This window comes from Coturnix japonica, chromosome 3 (assembly GCF_001577835.2).
Source record: "Coturnix japonica isolate 7356 chromosome 3, Coturnix japonica 2.1, whole genome shotgun sequence".
Taxonomy (NCBI): Eukaryota; Metazoa; Chordata; class Aves; order Galliformes; family Phasianidae; genus Coturnix; species Coturnix japonica.
In genome coordinates this window covers 94,529,290-94,543,823 of record NC_029518.1, presented here as the reverse complement: position 1 = coordinate 94,543,823, position 14,534 = coordinate 94,529,290, and the positions used below count along the sequence as shown (strand labels likewise).

The following is a 14,534-nucleotide window of genomic DNA, read 5'->3' as shown; positions in this document are numbered from 1 at the left end:
AAGCACAGGTAAACACAACTGCATCCACTCTGAAGTTATTTCTTGTTGTAGAACGATGAGAGGATGATCTTTCTGAACTCCTTGCCCTCTTTTGGTCTGTGGTTTACCTGCGGCTGGAAGAACCAGAGGCTTTGAAATCCTTCTCTCTCCATTCATAAGGAGAAGAGCATGTCTGAGTCTCAGCCTGAGGAGGGAAACGTTTCTTCAGGTAGATACAGCGTGTTGTGATCTGCAAACCCACCGCTCAGCACTCACAAACCAAGAACCAAAATCCTCATACAGGCCCAACAAAGCTCATCTCAAAGCAGAATTATCTGATTTAAGTATTATTGCTCTTCAGCGCGGACTTGGACAAGTATCTGGAGGAAAAAGCTCTTAAATCACACTTTAAATCCCGGATTTCTACTGTCCACGTTGTCATGCAAATCGTGGATTTGTTTTTTGTGGGAAAGAAAAAGTCAAAGCAGATAAAGTGCCTCTTCTCAATGCTCACAAATATCAATAGACAGATGATTAAAGTCCAGCTCAACTGCTCAGGGCATGTACTGAAGCCAAGCCCTGCAGCAGCAGCGGTTCAGCCACTGACACCATGTGAACCTCAAGGCTTCTTCCCAGAGTATCTCAACTATACACACACAGGCCAAGAAAACTTCCACAACATGCAACTCCAGCAGTTCCCGGTTAACAGCAACACTGCAAAGGAATCGCATCAGTGGCAGCTTTTCTTGCAAACTGCTGCGCTGAATTAATTCCAAAAGATAATCCCTAGAAATAATCTATTATTTTTTTTTCTCCAATTAAATTTAATTTCACCTATATTTATGTAGAGCTTAGCCCTGGAATACAGGGTAAATCCAGGAATTGTGCATTTGCGTGTTCCAGTAAGTCAAACCTGTCCGGGTTCTGTTTGAAGTGCCAGCACTTGATATCACTTTTGTACGTTCAGTTGCATGACAAGGAATTAATAAGAACTGAAACAAAACTAGACTGAAAAAGCAACATCGAATTCATGATAGAAAGCCTTTGTCTGTAGTTCGCGCAGACTGCTTCAACATATCAGTGTGACTTCCATAAGCCATCATAAAGCTACCTGAACTATAAGGCTACTAAAAACCTATGTATTTTTCCGATACTAATGCCAACAACAACAGAAATCCAAGTCCAGGCTATCTGAAAACCCAAGCATTGTAGGTTAATAAAATAAAATAACAAACGAGCAGCACACAAAAATTAAGGGAAACAGCCCCATGTTCCTGATATTCTAATCCACGACATAAAATTATTTATGGAAGAGTGTGACTAGGAATTCAGTTACTGTCATTTATCAGATGGTCAAGACAGCCCGGAGGTAACCGGCTGCATAACAACAGCACAGGGAAGGCTTCTCAGGGCACCTCTGGTATAAATTCTCTTCAATCCCGTTTTAACCATAAGAGGTAAACAGCGCATATTCATAACCTGCAAAGCGTTGAGTTTCAAAAACCTGACGGAGAGGCGTTCCTGTAGAGATTTCTAATCTACTTCCTTTTAATCTCCTCCTGGGCGAGGAAGAGTCCTTTGTACTTTGGGCAACAAAGGCAATGTGAAAGTGACAGAAGCATGTCAAAGCTGTTTATATCTCACACATCTTCATACACAGTGCTGCTGTTGGCGGGGCATGGGGAGAAGGCCGCGCTCGGCCCTTGCACGGAGCCTCAGCTTCATATAGGGAACTCTATAGGAGAGCGGACAACATAGAGGGAAGCTAAACCCCTCACCTCTCTGTGCAGAAAGGAAGTTAAAAAAAATATATATCAATGCAACAAAGGGTTAACACCACGCTTTCAAGGACCCCACAGTATACTAAGGCAAACTTACCTATACCTTAAAGCCCACAGGTTACAAATCAGGTAAGTTTGAAACCTGTCAGTACAGTATTGCTGCTGGGGAGAGATGAGTGCTTAAGAAAGTTATTAGATACACAAATAAACCTCAGAAACCAATGGCACTGAACCGTGTTTAAGGTCACACGGTACGGCTGAATGTTTCCAAACCAAACAACTGAAATGGGGAGGAAGGGGGAAAAAAAAGGCTGTAGAACCAAATAATTTGCCAAGCCATGCTGAGATTTCAGCCAGCTGAAAGCCTTGATTATGGCACAAAGAATTAATGATCTGAAAACAATGCAGACCTCTGTGGAACATTATGAAGCTGATGTTCTGCAAAGAGGAGCTTTGGGATCAGAACGTCGGGTTCCTTGGCCCCCTGGCTCTGCAGTGAATCCAGGTGGATCAGTGCAAGTGAGAGGGCAGGGCACTGCGAGAGCCTCTGTAACATACTCAATAGGATGCTAACAAGGGATGCTTAAAAACAAAAATTAAAGGTTAACAATTGACAAAATAACTCCAAAAACTTTAAAAAATAAATACAACAAAAACCTAAAAACTGATTTTTAGATGACAAAAAAAGAAATCCCATAATAGGGGGTGGGGGCAGAGGTTAAACAAGGCACGGCAGATGGGAACCTCTCTCTACATCTATGTATCCAGGGGTGCTTCTCCCACAAAGCCACATGTGAGTTTCTACCACAATACAGAGGCTCTACACATAGAAGAAGGGAAGGGGGAAAAAAAAAAAAACCACAAAAAAATAGGTATGTTTATCTGTGCTTCAAAAGAATTGGGTCCATTGGCTTTCAAAGTAAATTAAAAGCTCAGGCAAACAAGAAGGCACGGACAAGAACTGCAGAGAGAAGCAGCAGTGGGATGGGTGCCAATGCCTGAGAATAGTTATGGGCCCGGTCCGGGTCACGGTTCGAGGAGTGCTGAACTGGAACGGCTCCAATGGGAACAACGGGCTGGGAGTGGGGAGAGAAGCAGTGCCGGCAGCAAGCGAGGTGAGCACAGAGAGCCTGGGGTAATGAATCCTTCTCACAAGCAAGCCTTAGGAGTGATAGCACCAGGTATGGCTCGCAGCATACCCCCCCAAATCTTATCTCACTGCTGGACCGGTTACTACCAGCACATACTTTCATTTAGAAGATTTCCAGTCCCCTTGCACGCTCTATACTTTTTATTATTGTTTGAGGAATAAGAGCAGTAGCCCTGACAGAACGTTAACCCAGAAGAAGGATAAAGCTGAAGAGGCGGCTACTTTCGTGTTTCAAGATTTCTGCCTCTAAAAAAGAGCAGGAGAACAAGAAAGGCTCCGTTCCTGCATACAGCCACTTTTTTGTTTCAGCAAGACTTTGACACAAACCAAATCCGCTTGGCTGTGTATCTCGTCTATCGGGTACCTGAAGTATGACCATCACTCATTAGAAATGTAATTAAAGAAGTGACAAAACTGGATTTCCCCCCTCCCCAGCATGCAGATGAAAACCAGTAACCCTGCCTCTATTTGTAACCATGACAACTATAGAATATTTTATTTCAGTAATATAATTCACGCCGAACATTTGCTCACAGGTTTTGTTGTTAAGGGAGAGGTTGACACACTGTGCACACATTTCATAAGCTGCCAGAGACAACAAATACAGAGAAGTCGGGCAGTGCTCAGGGTGGAGAACCCTGCATGCGTTGCAGCGCTCGTTGCAGACCCTGTGCAGGAAGCAAAGGGAGCATGAACAAAAATTCATCCAAATTAAGCATTAATGACCACTTACTTGCAAGACAACTACTCGGCGTAACCGGATGTTGTTTGACTTCCACGTAAACAACAACGACGCTCCCATGTTTTAGAAGAGGCAATAACTCAAAATCCTGAACTGTAATGTTTAATTAAAACATAGCACGCGTTATTCACTTTCTATTAGGAAATACCGACACAGATGTTATGGGAAGAGATATCTATGTGAAATGAGGCAATGAAAGATGCAGCTTACAGACGCTGGCTGAGTCTTATCCTGGATGGGTCACTAAATTATTTGCATAGCTCCCATATTTCGTCTTAAATCGAAGACGACTTCCATAAATACACACAATGAAGACAAGTTACAGGAACAAAAAAAGCCCTGTATGTTATTCAGAGATGATTAAACAACCTACTGAGCAGAACTAAAGTTTGACACAGATAAATGCCGGCGTAAAACATGGTTGGACTTTGTTTCTCCTCCAAAATAAAAGGAAGAACTCAAACCCATTAGCAGTTTAACTCAGAATATAACAATAACAGAAGGCACTGCTGCTTTGTGTTGGAGGAAAAGAAACCTTGAAGGAGTGAAGCTTGCAGGAACACTCTGCCTTCCCTCACTCGGATCATAACATCTAACAGGGAGGATTTAAAGTTTCAGCAGATCGCTAATTATGAGAGACAGTCTTATTATTATCTGCAGTCACCTTAAAGCTGCAAGAGTTGGGATTTTTAACTATCACAGAACCGACCTCGGAAAGATACCCCGATAGACACGTAAATCACTGCGAGACGCACACACACACTCAGCCTCTGTTGTGGCAAGGAAACAAACAGGGAAGAAAGTTTTCCCATTTATTAGAAACCTGCTACGTGAGATATTCCATTAGAAGTGATAACGGAGCCTGCAGCAAACAGGCAGGTTGTTTTGCTTCACTGATGGAAAAGTGATCAAATCCCCTTGAACGCGGTTCCCAGAACGCTACCTTTTGCTGAACCATTTTCCACACGCAACAAACAAAAGGTGAGGTGCCAACTCCAGCACCAGAAGGGCAGGACTATAAGGGGGTGTCGGAGGGGAGATAAATCCATCTTTGTCATTTTAGGTGTATTTCCAGCTTTGTGAGTGATGCATAGAGGGGAAAAGAGAAAATCCCAGCCTGAGTGCAGCCCCTGTTTATGAAGTGTATGAAANCATCATCCAGCCCTATTGCTCCTTTCTCAGCCCTCATGGGGAGGTGAAGGGACCTGAACCCAACAGCCCGGCACAGCCACTCCATGTCAAATAACGAACCCCTGTGACGGTACCCAGGGGGATGCAGCTCTGCAGACCGGAGTCAGGCAACACTCGGGCTCAGTCACAAGTTATTAAAAAACAAATCAACAGCAACAGTAACAGTTAGAGTCACAGTAACAACAAAAAGGAAAAATAAATAAATAAATAAACGAACCGCATCAATAGGAAACCCAGCAGCAGCCAAACAAACCCCCCTCACACCGGCGAGGAAAGCCACACGGCAAAGCACCGAGTGGCAGAAACGTGGAAGAAGCGCTTTTTTGAAAGGTTATCTATTTCAGCAGGATTTCGGCGAGAAGTTCCTGCTACAAATCACGCGTAGGGATGGAGAGAGGGAGGGGTAGTGTGTGTAGGGAGGGGGGGGAGGTAAAGGGGGGAGGAATGGAAATAGATCCAGGCACAGCGAGACGCGGTTGGAGACGGGATTGGGGACGGCCGGTGCCCCGGGGCCGCGCCGATCCGAAAGCGGCGGAGCTCGGGGTGACCCCCGGGGAGGGGGAGCGATGAGGACGGGCAGCCCCGGGGGTGGGGGACAGCAGGGACAGGGCGGCCACGGCTCGGCGACAAGCCAGAAGTTGTGGGTGAGCGGCTGAGCTTGCGGCTAGGAGCCCCCTTTTTTTAAATAGAAAATTAAATAAAAATCGGGAAAAGGGGAAATATATATATATTATAATAAGAAGAAGAATTAGAAAATAAAAAGACGGCAATCACGATCCTAACGCTGACAGCCCCGCACGGCACCCCCCAGGCGGCAGGAGGCACGCAGGAAGTTTTTAATGCGGGCAACGAGCGCAGGCGCAGGTCAGCCCGGCGCTGCCAGGAGCTCCGCACCGCTTACCTCCCTCCGCGGGGCGCGGGCGGCCCTGGGCCGGCAACGCGGGGCTTCAGGCGGCGGGGGGATGCGCGGAGGCGGCGGGCGGAGGTTTGCGCATCGCAGCCTCCCCGCCGCTAACGCAGAGCCCCGCGCGGCTGCGGGCGGCGAGAGCCGCGCTGGAGGCCGGGCAGGGAGGCGCGGCGCGGCGGAGGCGGCTGCTGGTGGTGTTGGTAGTGATGGTTGTGCTGCTGCTGCTGCTGTTGTTGCTGCTGCGGAGCCGCGACCATGCTCCCGTCTGGCCGCCTTCCCCTCACCTACTGCCCGCTTTAGCCGGGGAGGGAGGCGGCCTGGACGCCGGGGCGAGGGGCGGGCCGGGCCAATCGTGGCGGCGGCGGGAGGCGGTGGAGCCCGGCCCGGCTCCGCCTCCCCCCGGCCTCCCTCCTTCCCTCCTGCCTCCCTGCCTCGCTCCTGCCTCCCCCGCGGGAGGCTGCCCCGGCCCCAGCGCCGCCGTCGCGTCGTCCTCCCCCTCCCCATCCCGGACCCTGACCCCCTGACTCCTGAGGTTCGGAACCTCCATCCTCCCTCCTCTCCATCCATCCATCCATCCATCCATCCATCCATCCGTCCGTCCGTCCGTCCATCCCCACCGAGAACGTTCATGCACGAGAGCGTGTTTCCTAAAAGGTCATCGGTCTCCTATAGCTGTCTTCAAAAAGTAGCGTGTACTTGAAAAGAAATATTACCCCCGCTTTATTAAATCATCTCTCTCCAGGGGCGTGATCCAAAGCCTCTTGAAGTCCACGGGAGCCTTTGAATAGGTCGGTGCGATTCTCTCCCGACAGCGTTTTTTTTTCTTTTCTTCCCCCTTCTTGTTTTAAATATCCGTCGCGCTTGGAGTCACTACAGATTTTACGGGTGGAAATCTGCATCTGGCTCTGTTCTGCGTAATCTTGTATCTGGGTGCGCTGCTTTGTAGCGATCGCTCTGATGTGCACACAATCTGCATATGCTGTGGGTTTAAACACAGAACACTTTGTCTCGGAGATTTCCTGTAAGCATATTTAACCAAAAAAAAAAAAAAAGAAAGAAAGAAAAAAAAAAAAGAAGCTCCGTCGAATTCTTTTCCCCTTATTTTTCCCGTTGAACAAAATGCATCGTGGGGACATACAGGCTGTAATGTGTCGAGGGTGAGACGGCTGTGCCAAATGACGACCGAGCAACGTGAGGGAAGGGATGGCAGCTCATAACCCGTTGTGATGGGTAAAAGAGGGATTTGATGGAGAAGGGGGATGCGGAGAAAGTGAGGTGCAGCAGCAGAAGGGCAGCTTCATCTCTTTTCATCCCAGCCCCACAAACCAATGACAGGATGTCGTTGCAGGGGCCTGAAGCGCTTCTAAAACCATCGTCGTAAGGAATGGAATGCTTTTAGCAGAACATGGCCTCGCTTTGAAGCAGGGAGGCTCTGTACCTTTTTGTCCTTAATCTGCCGTGTATTAACATTGAAACTTCCAGTCCTGTACATCACAGCCGAGTGTGGGAGGGTCACAAGTTCAGAACAGTTGAAATCTGAATTATTTAGTAAGCACACAAACACGACACGCTCTTCTGACGTCTATATTTCCTCCCTACCCCCTTAAGTTTTCCTCCTTCCCATCACAGGAGTGCGTTATTTGCCCTGGTGCTTTGCTATTTGCCCAGCGCACCCGGCTGGCCCAGGGTCCAAGCAGGAGAAGTCTCGGTGGGACTGCTGACCTACCCATCAGCATGTCGCTCTCCCGGTGGCATTTGGATGTTCTGGCAGTGAATGTTCCAAGACCAGAGAGAGCGGAAAGCAGAGATTCTTTGGAATCCCTAATTAGACACAGTGATTTTGGAGGGCTGGTTCCTCCGGTGCCTCGTACTCTCTTTGGTGACCTTGGGGTTAAGGATATCAACCGGCCCTGTTTATTTTTAATAAAATCTTACAGTTATATGAGACAGTTCTGGGTTTTATTTATTTTTAGCATAAGTGCTTCCATCTTATCTGCCTTGCAGGTTTATAGTAAGGATTTAGCTAATATTTGGACAGCACTTTTGAGCCATGAAGTTCTATAGGTCTATTATACTGACCGTTTTCCAGGCTTGTCATTTTAGGAGTGTGCTTTCATACCCTTTCACTTCAGGAAGACGGAGCTCACAACTTGACCTCAGTTTCCCCCTCAAATTTTATTAAATGCCTCATTTACAAATGCTGACATAGGGTCAGAATCTGATTTCGCTTCTAGGTATAAACTTCAACAAATTTCCTCGTCCTCAGTGGCTTTATTCCTGATCTCAACCAATTTAGCTCAGAATTCGAGCCACAATTGTCATGAAGAATAAGCATATAATTACATTAAATGCAGAATTCTACATTCATTTTCTTGACTCGGTTTTCTTATTTTAGCAACTTCATTAATTTCAGAAGAAAGTGCTTCATTTTGTTTCTTTTCTTTTTTAATTGTTATTTCCTCCTTTCCTTCTACACTGGAGACTCTGCAGAGAGGGGTGGGTGGAAGTAGAGTACCCCACTGCTGCTTCATGGGGACAGGATGGAGTCCCATGTGCAAGAAGCTGTTTAAAATGAGGCTGATGGCTGAGTGTGGAGAAGTCCCCCTCAGCTCCGCACTGCCAAAAGAGATGAAACAATGTAATGAAAATTAGATTTACAGAAAAACAAAGAAACGAACAACAAAACAGCCAACCTGTGCAAAAGAACCCACAAATGCTCTGCGGTGCTGGTTTTACTTGGGTGGGAGTTTTATTTTACCATGTTTTATTTTTCCTCAATTGAATGAGATACAGAGTTCGTGACAGACTGAGGATTGCTTGTGAAAATCCTGATTCTGGATTAGGCAGGTGATAGCCTGCAAGACTTGGGCAGCTGGTTAAGCTTCCTCCACTGAAAGAACAGATTTCCTCTTTTAGTAATAGATCATGACGTTACGAGGCATGTATTAGAATGAAATAACACAACCTCCCCCGACTTTGCTGATTGTATCAAAACTAATGGCGTCTTGAATTGTCAGAGCATCAAGTCCATCTTCTGATAAAATATTAGGAGACACACAGATCTATTCATCTTATTGGAGATTTCATTTTAGTCTGCAAAAATATTGGATGGCAATGCTATTAGATTAGCTGTGGGCACATTGCAGGAACCGGCGTGGTAATCGGGCACTAGGATTTCACAAAGGGGTTCCCATAAACCTTTCCCACTTGCTTGATGGTAAACCTTGTCTGGATGTGCTTCAGGGAGGGAAATTCTTGCTTGTTTGAAGGGCTTTAAGACGTGGTTTGTTATATTCTTACTAAAACTTTCTTGCTTTTTAATTCAGGTTGAGCCATTTCAAAGAGAATTACAATTCCTCTCCAAAAGTTTCTTAAGCCATAGACAAAGATGAATATCTGCTATCCAGACTTCAGCCATGAGATCTCACTCCTGCTTTCAGCTAATGAAGATCTCTTTAATTACAGGTTCAAAGCTTGGATGGGAATGCCGATGGTTTAATCTGCTGCTGCCTGAAATGCTGGTTACGCCTATTTAGTCCATTTCCAGGGAAGAATTTAAGGGTTCTGAGAAAGGAAACGGAGATCAGGAAAATATTTTTGTTTTACTTTTCCCATCGTGTATTTTTGTTTCTTTGCAGCGTAAGGACTATTAGCTGGTACTTCTAACAGTCATCCATACACATCCGTTACAATTAGCTCTAACATTAAGCAGAAAAGTAATTCCCCAAAGAAAACGGGAAGTGACATTTAGAGCAATTTTTAGGTGTGCAGCTTGAGTTAATTGCCAAAATATGAGGCTAAGACTGCAAAAACTGCTAAGAACTGCTAACCTGTGGAATTCAGTGAGAAACATCACTGACTTCTATGGATGCACAGTGTTTAATGAAACAATTTCTTCTCTCTTCTGCTGAGTAACCCAAGCAGTGCCAGGGATGGACCTGGACCTGGTTAAGAAGGTTTTGTTGACTGCCCTTATCCTAACCCACACCTCCACATTCTTTGTGGGGAAGCAGTCACGGCAGGCAACTCTTGCTTTGAATTAATCAATCTTCTGAAATGATTTCCTTCTCTTTGGGCACTGTTCACAGCCCCAGTTTTGGGTTATTAACTCGTCTGACTGAGGCAAAGTTGAAGGAAATATGTGATCCTCTCATGAATGTTGGACCATTCTTTTCAGATTTTTCACAACAATATTTTAAGTGTACCTGATCCTTTAAGACATTCCACTTTTTAGCCACAGACTATTTTAGGACACATACCCAGAGCTGATGAAATACAGATTTGTGTGGTTTTAGGTGTGTGAGCTGAAACTTCTTTGTCCCTGACTTGCCAAGGGAGTGAGAAGAGTCTGGTCCTATAAGAGCAAACAGTATATTGAGTTGATTTCTCTTAGACATGACAGAACCATTTGCTAAAACTTCCCCCAGAAGACTAAAGTGGGCTCTGCTAGAGCTATGATTTTGATTTCTGGTGGGCAGTAATAAAAGTTAAATCTATTTTACTATATTGGCACAGTCTAGAGCTCTGTCTTGAATTACGTGAAAATCTCTATTGGTTGAGGGTAACAGAGAAGTCAGGCTTTTGTTGGGACTTTTTGAAAGCTTATGAAGATTCTGTTTAACAACTTTATTTCCAAGTCACCTCTGGTCCCACTCAATCCCACAGAGAGGCATTTTCATTGCTGCTGAGCAGTTCCTTGAGTTTTGTTGAAATAACTCTTCTATGCTGGTTTATGAGCTGGAGCTGGAGGAGGAATTGGACTTTCAGGGTGATTTTGGAGTGAGTTCGGTTTGATTTGTTTGTCTAAAATGGTAAAAATATGTTCCCACCTATTCTTCCTAATTACATGGAGGAAACTAAAGCGCATGTCGTTTTGAACTGAATGTCTGTATTAAATTAGTTTGACTCCTATTTTCTGCCATCTGTGGCGTAACTAGAACAGAGAACGAGAACAAAAAAATATAAATGACTCAGCCGCATTTCCTTTAGGAGATACATCATGCCCCCCATTCTTGTCAAATAATTAATTTCAGTGTTGTGACACCCTGTGCATGGAGAAGAGATGCTGCCATTCTGTCATTTAATAGAGGGATGCAAGTTTGGGCTGTAATAGTTTGATTAATCAGCCACGCATTGTTTTCCTGTATATTTAGATGGGCTCAGAACAATCCGAGCACAATGCTGAGATGTAATTCAACTTAATTAAATATGAGTTTTCCTGTAAATGTTAAGTACCTCATGAGACAGGCTGTGGAAAGAACCAGAAGTAGGTTTATGGGGGGAAATGGGGGGAAGTGGGGGCCACTGAGGATTTCCAGGAGATTAAATTGCCATCTGGATTATTTGCCACTGACTCTGGCAGGGACTATACACAGGCTCTGGAGCAAGATGGAAACAGCCCTACATCCTTTTGCTTTTCTGCTCCTGGATGAGCAGTGCAGATCCCTTCAGACCCATAGAAATCTTGACAGAGGGAGGTCAATGATACCTAGAGCTTAACCGGGATGGATCTGAGATGGAGCATGCATACATGCCTTGGAACCTGGATGTGCTTCGAGGGCTCACATGCATATAGATACCTATCTTTGAAGGGCTGATTTACTCCGAAGCTTATCTGTGAGGTAGGTGTAAGACAAACTCTGTCCCTTTAGTATGTGGCAGGTGTCAGGGTGTTCATCATCACAACACCCTGCTCCAACAGTAACAGATTCCCTTCTGTCTAGTTGATGCCTGCAAAAGTCAGGTTGAACAAGGTGGTGGTGCTCCCATTTTTGTTTTGGTTCATGTTTTGCACTAAAACTCTCTGTCTTTTTTTCTTTTCTTTATTTCTTTTTTTTAAATAGATTCGTCGAGGAATCAGGTTTTGTCTAAAGGCCAAATGTTCTTATCACTGATCGAGGAAATGATACAGAATCAGGTTTACACATGGCACAGGTTAATGGTGAACAAATGGAAGAGTAATGGAGGAAGGGGCAAGTTATTTTTGCTGAGTGACCCGAACTGCTTAATGAAGAGGTCAAGATAATAAAAGTTAAAAGATGGAATATTAGCTAGGTGCAAGGCAAGGTAATAAAGACAAGAGGCTACACGGTAAAGGGAGCTCTCAGGAAAACAAGGACTTTGAGAGAGATTTAGGATTCTTTTTGGATAAGGAAATCTCTTTTAGCTCTGTGGCTAAAAGGCCAATGCAATCCTGAGATGTAAAGAAGAGTAATATCAAGGAGATAAGAGGATTTGATCCTGCCTGCATGCATGACAGAGGTAACACCACTGTTAGCAACTGTGTCCGGTTCTGGCATTCTCAGTTCAAAAGCTGTGTGGAAGTATGAAGGTAAGTTCAAAGGAAAAGTATGAAAAGGGATTCAGAAAACAAGCGTGAAAACACAAGGCATAAGCAGCTCGACTTATTCAGCTCATCAGGGAAGAAGCTGAGAAGTGCCTTGGTCACTGCAGGTCTGTGGCCACCCATGGGAAAGGTACCCAAGAGCGAGCAGCAAGCTTATCTTCCTGACAAGGACATTATGGGAAGTGGTGGCTGCGAGTTTAAGTTAGACAAATTCACCCTCTAAGGAATTCAAAGAGCCCTAAATAATGAAACAGTTTATCCTGTGAATACGGTCATAGGTGAGGGTGCTTAAGAGGGAGTGAGTTAAATATGTATTCTGAAGTGCGTGCTTTCGTCTGTTTTGTGGAATAATCTGTGCATATCTTTCTGTGCATGTGTGAGTGGGAGCTTTGTGAGATGGGTGGCGGTTCCCATCTCTCCATCTCAGACCCTGCCAAGGGTCTCCAAGGCTCCAGCAACCAGCATGGCCTTGGCTGCTCTCAGCACCTCCCAACATCCTCCCTAACGCTTGTGCTTTCAAAAGAGAATAATTATTATCAAATAATCTTCAGACAGGTCCTGCAGTCTGTCAGGAAGGATTTATTTTTTCTCTCAGATGAAATTGGCCACATGTATCTTGGTTATTTGGGTGTTATTTCATTTTTTTTGTGTGTGTGCATTCCCTCAGAGCGCTGGAGATGAACGGATGGCTGGAGATGAATCCTTGACTGGCTGTTTGCCAGCGTTCTGCTCTGGTGCATCTCACCCCTCCCAACCATGGGTACAGTATTTCGCTTTCCTGCCTGTAGTTGAACTATTTCCACTCACTGAATTGGTTGGGACTTCTACCTTGTGCCAGATTGGCAGGAATCTTGAAGGTTATAGAGCTTCCCCAGTACATACTGGCATCATCTGAATGTTCCTCATTTATTCCATTTGCTTTTCTGCAGAGGACATTACTGAAAGGTTCATTTCCCCATATACACGAATCTACTCTTCTGAGGACTTAACTGCTGCTATTACATGTGGGGGTTTTAAAATAGGGATAAAACATGTTGCTTTGAGATAGATAGGAGATCAGACTCTTAGTTCTGTTTTTAAATTCTGTGAAACTTGCTAAAAATGGTTTGTGTAAGTCAATAAGGATGTGATTAACAATATTGTGATGAATATTCTGAACAAAATCGTGGCATTTAGAAATGCATAGGCTTTTGTATCCAAAAGGAGTGTTGCAAGAATCTATCTGCCTCTTTCACTGAGCAGTATAGAATTTCCCCTGGTAATTCCTGCGTGGAAAATAAATCTTACAGATGAGCTAATGAGAACATTTACAAACAAAAAATTGCAAACACGCAAATCTTGATTCATCTGTAATATTTCCTAGAGAATGTAATACATTCTTTTCTTGGTTATTTGAAGCAATCATTATCCAGGCTGATTTTCATAATGTTCTCTAGGACTAAGCAAAGCCCCGTGAGCATCGACTAAAATCCTAGTGCTGGGCAAGCTGTTTGAGGGTTTGGTTATGAATAACCCCATTCAGTTTTAACCTTTGTGCAGCCTCTGGGGTTAGTAAGCTGTGGTATGCACACAGCTCCACACGTGTAAATAGTGAGAACTGTTCCAGGGAAGGAGAATTCCTCAGTATTTAGGACAGAAATACATTAGCAAAGGGAGTGTTTTCCTGCCCGTCCCTTTTGAAGCTTTGTTTCACGGTAGCCAGAGGGAGAAAAAACACATTATATGAGTAAATTGGCTGGAGAATGTAACCAGGGCCCCAGTAAACACTAAGAATGAAAACCAATACGAATGTGTATTCAAGCAAGTATGCACAAAGACGGTGTTTTCTGCAAGCATTTTCTCATATGAAAATGGTGTCCTGGAGCTGTAAATAACTGGGAAGAGGTGAGTGTTCCCTGATTTCCCCCATTTGAACCCCTTCCCCTCTGCCCCTCCATCGTTGGTGTGGCCGCATTGGGTACTCAGGTCTCTGAATAATTCAGCTGCAATCTGAGATCCCTGATGACCAACACCAATTTTCAAATGATCAGTCGCAGACTGTATGATTTCAGAATGATAGAGTTGGGATATTTTAAATTCTCTTCTGCCAAGCTATGATTAGGACATTAATTTGGGCCATATTAGTACATCTCCCCTGTGCGAATGGGAGGATAGACCCCCTTTCATGTTTAATCTAAAGAGGGATTAATGACTTGCGAGGTTGTCTCACATAGGGAAGTCTGCCACCGAAATAAATGATGAGCTCAGTGAGGGAAAATGTTTAGGCTGCACTCTCTAAAAGTGGAATCCTTCCGTGCCGAAGGCAATGAAAGCCCTTAGGTGGTGGCTGTATAGATTTTTTTCTCATCGTGGGCAAAAATAGGAGGTTTTTTTTATTTTATTATTTTATTATTATTTGTTAGCCCAAGGCTTCCTTCTTGAAGTTGCTGCTGATTGTT

General features: G+C 44.6%; 1 protein-coding gene across 1 annotated transcript in view; it reads right to left on the bottom strand.

The window, feature by feature from the left end:
- Positions 1 to 6,084, bottom strand: part of KLHL29 (kelch like family member 29) — a 389,364-nt gene extending 383,280 nt beyond the window's left edge. Inside the window, exon 1 of the mRNA XM_015859531.2 lies at positions 5,745 to 6,084. The gene's annotated coding sequence lies outside the window, so the exon portion shown is untranslated. The remainder of the gene's footprint in view (positions 1 to 5,744) is intronic.
- Positions 6,085 to 14,534: the final 8,450 nt, after the last annotated feature.